The sequence below is a fragment of the Peromyscus californicus genome, unplaced genomic scaffold (genome assembly GCF_007827085.1).
Source record: "Peromyscus californicus insignis strain IS unplaced genomic scaffold, ASM782708v3 Scaffold_22__1_contigs__length_63687245, whole genome shotgun sequence".
Classification (NCBI taxonomy): Eukaryota; Metazoa; Chordata; class Mammalia; order Rodentia; family Cricetidae; genus Peromyscus; species Peromyscus californicus.
The window spans coordinates 1,748,832-1,753,861 of NW_026294525.1; positions in this window are offsets into that span (position 1 = coordinate 1,748,832).

Sequence of the window (5,030 nt, forward strand, 5' to 3'; positions counted from 1 at the left end):
TTATTCTACTAAAACTTCTGACAATTTATTGATTTTTTCTTTCTTTCTTTTTTATTTTTTATTTATTCATTTATTTTTTTTTTTTTTGGTTTTTCGAGACAGGGTTTCTCTGTGTAGCTTTGCGCCTTTCCTGGAACTCACTTGGTAGCCCAGGCTGGCCTCGAACTCACAGAGATCCACCTGCCTCTGCCTCCTGAGTGCTGGGATTAAAGGTGTGTGCCACCACCGCCCGGCTCTTTCTTTTTTTAAAGATTTGTTTATTATATATACAGCATTCTGCTTGCTGTATACATAAGAGGGCACCAGATCTCATTTCAGATGATTGTGAGCCACCATGTGGGTGCTGGGAATTGAACTCAGGACCTCTGGGAGAGCAGCCACTGCTCTTAACCTCGGAGCCATCTCTCTAGTCCTGATTTTTCTAAATTCAAGAGTATAAAATGATTAGCCCCATTTTCTTTTTTCTTTTTTTTTTTTTTTTCAAGACAAGATTTCTCTGTGTATCCCTGGTTGTCCTGGAACTTGTTCTGTAGACCAGGCTGCCCTGCTTGCCTCTACTACCTTCTGAGTGCTGGGATTAGGGCATGCATCCACTACTACAAATTCCCATTTACATGATTTGAGATGAGCTATAAAAAAACAACAATGAAAAAGCAGTTCCTTGGGTGATCAAAGAATGTCTCTCTCTTCTTTCCCACACAAATCCCTTCCATGTTTTTTGTTTCTACTTTATTTATTTATTTAGCTTCCTGGTCTAATAAAGTTTGTCTCCATAAACAAAAAAAGTCAAGAGGGCATTAGAGAACTCATACTCTGACCTCAGGTCTTTGTGAAATTTCAATCCCTGGAAAGGTGTAAGTCTGAGATCACTACAATTAAACTATTAGAGAATCATAGCCAGACAGGCATGGTGGTGCACACCTTTAATTCCAGCACTTAGGAGGCAGAGGCAGGTAGATTTCTGTGATTTCAAGGCCAGCCTGTTCTATATAGTGAATGTCTAAGACATCCAGAACTACATAGAAAGACCCTATTTAAAAAAAAATTAGAGAATCAAGTCTGGGTGTAGCGGTGTGGTAGCTACATGGATGTGTGGGTTCACACGGGTCTGTGGAATGAAGACACAGAGGCATCTTAAGAATGCATTTAGCCTTTTGACCTTTTGACGACTGCAGGGGGTGCAGCCTTGAAGAACTGAAGCACTAACCCTTTGCCTAGGGCAGTTTTATTTCTCTCCAATACAGTTTAGCCCGTTAATTTCCATATGCTCAAAACGACCTGAAAGGGGCTCCCAACAATACAATGCCAAGTGCAAGTTCATTGATTTCTCAGGTACCACGGTTTTCTGGGTTTCCTGAATCAAGTTTTGCACAGGCCTTTGTATCCTTGGGAAACTCCGAGACAGACGTCTGCTAAACAAAAGGTGGATTAGGACTAGGTGCTACTCTCTGGAGCCAGGCCAGGTGCAGCTCAGCAGGAATGCCACTATATCTGGGACTAAGGGAGAATTATCTGAGATTTAAGGCATAACTGGGAGTCTTACTTACAGTTTCTACTGTGTGATAAGACACCATGACCAAAAGCAACTTGGCAAGGAAAGGGTTTATTTTATCACACACTTCCAGGTAACAGTCCATCACTGAAGGAAGTCTGGGCAGGAACTCAAGTAGGACAGAAATCTGAAGGCAGGAGCTAATTCAGGGGCCATGGAAAAGTGCTGCTTACTGATTTGCTCCTCATGGCATATTCTACTAGCTTTCTTATAGGACCCAAGATCACCAGCGCAGATGTGGTGCTGCCCACAATGAGCTGGACCCTCCTGACCCGTCCCGCGGGCCAGGTTATTGGGGAGACCCGAGGAGGCACCTCCTGAAAGATCAATGGGGGCGAGAGAGAAAGGAGACCAGGCGCCATAAAGGAAGACAGAGTCAGTCTGAGTCACATCAAGGTCTCATTTATTGACTGGGTATTGAGGTTTATAAGCAGGGCTTCAGGCAGGGAGGGGGAGCAGAGGAAGCAAAAGGAGAGAAGAATGGAAAATTCCTAAGGAAGGGTGAGGTCGCATTGGTCCCAGGCCCCTGCAGCTGGCTGATTAGCACCTACTCCAGGAAGTTGTACAGCCCGCGGTTAGGCCAGGAACCTGTTTTTTGCAAGGTTTGATAAAGTAAGGAAGGTCACACAAAATTCAAGACACAGCTATCCGGGGTCGGCCCCCAACACCCTCCCACATCAATAGCTGAGAAAATCCAACATGGGCTTGCCCATAGGCAAACCTGGTGGGGACATTTTCTCAGCTGAGAGACCCTCTTCTAAAGGGACTCTAGTTTGTGTCAAGTTAACATAAGACTAGCCAGCACACTGGGCCAGGGAAGAGGATTCTGCAGTTACCTAAGAAATGAGGCTTTTCTTTACTCTCCTGCCAGGCCCCTCCCTTGACTTGTTGTTGTTGTTGTTGTTTTTAGTTAAGTCTCTATCATTATATTTTATCAATAAAGACTCGGGAGCCAGATGCTGGGGTGTAAACCTGCTAGCTCAGAGAGGCAGAGAAAGCACCCAGCTGAATGTCCTTCTCAGCTGTTGTCCCAGAAAGAGAGTTTTCTCCTATACCATCTGAAATAAAAACTCCTCCAAACACATGGCACTCCCTTCTACTTCCTGTACATCTCTCTCCACATCCTCTGACTTCCTCTTACACTCTATCGTTTTTTCCTTATCAGCTGGTTGCTTGCTCCACATCTTGAGCCATGGTTGATTTTATTTAATCCTGTTTACAATATTCAAGCAGAAAGCTCTTGGATTAAAGGTGTGTGCTAGGGATGAGCCACACCACAGCTAGAAGCAGTTTTTTTTTTTTTTTTCTAGTAAGTAATGCAATCTTGGGGTTCATAGTGTGATCAAATATCCTGCAACAGCTCTTGGCTTCTTTCAACCTCTGTAAACTCAAAGATGAAATCCAGACAGGGTTGTATGTGTACATGTATGAATTCATGTGTAGCTGTTGTTGGTTATGCCGCTGAGCTGCCCCTTGTGGCTGGTCACCGCCCGCTGCGGCCATGCCCGCGGAGGAGCGTGCCCGCGGAGGAGCGTGCTGGTTGAAAGACTCATAGCCATGGTTACCTTTTTAGAGCTTTATTGGGGTGGGGGAGAGACAGAGAAAGACAGAGAGAGAGAGAGAGAGAGAGAGAGAAGAAGGGGGGGAGAGGGAGAGAGGGGGACCGACGGGGGGAAGGAGCGCAAAGGAGAGGGGACAGAGAGAGCCCACAGAGGGCCCAACCGCTTTTTAGGCTGGGAAGCCGGCGAAAGCTGATGACGTAATTAAAGGACGTAAATAAGGACCAAAACCTTACCGCTGTGTTTTATGTACTTTATATGCATGTATGAAAATGTTTATGAATGTGGCCTACATGTGTGCCTTATTGTATGGGGGATGGTTATGACAGTACACCTAACATGTGTACATTTTATTTGTATGTGCGTGTGTGGGTATGTTTATTTGGACTGCTAGTCAGGGAAATAATGTAGTTAGTCCATCCCCTCTAGAGTAATCCTAGACCCTTATCTCTCTCTCTGTGTGTGTGTGTGTGTGTGTGTGTGTGTGTGTGTGTGTGTGTGTGTGTGTGTGTGTGTGTGTAGACAGGTAGATAAATGTTAGATAGATAGTGAAATAGTAGGGAATTATTTAGCCATTAAAAACAGAATCATGGCATTTTCTTTCCTTTTTTTGTTTTGTTTTTTTGTTCTTTTTGAGACAGGGTTTCTCTGTGTAGCTTTGGAGCCTTTCCTAGAACTCACTCTGTAGACCAGGCTGGCCTCGAATTCATGGAGATCTGCCTGCCTCTGGCTTTCGAGTGCTGGGGTTAAAAGCATGCGCCACCACTGCCTCACGAATCATGGCATTTTCAAGAAAATGGATGCAATTAGATATCTATCATGTTTAGCAAAATAATCCAGACTCAGAAACACAAGTATTGTAGGTTATCTCTCATATGTAGAAATGTAAACAAACAAAAGACATGAATGTAGACGGAGGATCTGTTAGGGAATAGGGCTAGGGAATTAGTGAGCAGGGACAAGTGTGGGTAATAGGGAAATAAACACAATCAAAGTACCTTACATGTATGAAAATGTCACAATGAAACCCACTACTTTGTACTATTAATATACACTAATTAAAATATAGAAAGATGATACCTTTTTAAGACTACTAGGACACTGCCTCCACCACCCAACTCCATCATAGACTTCCCATATTTTGCTCCAGAGTTTAGCCTAGTGGCTATCCACCACCACTCCATACTTGTTATCCCACTCCCACCCCAACCCCCACAACCCATCAGATCTAGCCTGGGTCCCACTGCCGGTGCTCCAGTCTAGTCTGGTCACCTGCACTTTGCAGCAGGCAACCCCTAGGCTTCTTCAAGGTCCCACATCCTGCCAAATGTCATGAAGTGTCACTGCACAGGTGTGTGGATTTATGTGGGTCTATGGAAAGAAGACTCAGAGGTACCGTAAGAATGAATCTAGCCTTTTACGGATGCAGGCTCTCAGGACTGAAAAGAAACACTTTCCCTTCACCCAGGGCAATTTTATTTTTCTCAATATTTACACTTTAGCCAGTTGATTTCCATATGTTCAAAATAACCTGAAAGAAGCTCCCAAAAATACAATGCCAAGTGCAAATCCCTGGATTCATCAGGTACCACAGTTTTCTGGGTTTCCTGGACCAAGTTTGCATAGGCCTTTGTATCCTTGGGAGACTCTGAGACAAGATTCACATAGGGCAAAAAGAGAAACAAAAGGTATCTGGTAAACAAGAGATGGATTAGGGCTAGGTGCTACTCTCTTGAGGCAGGCCAAGAGTAGCCCAGTGGGAATGTCACTACACCCAGACCTAGTCCCAACAGTTCCCCCACCTCCTCTTGAGCCACAGCCAACCTCTAGGCATTCTCCAGGACAAGCCCTAGCTTTATCCATCCTCCAGACACTGTAACTATCTTCACCATCTGACTCCATACCCAGACATACCACAT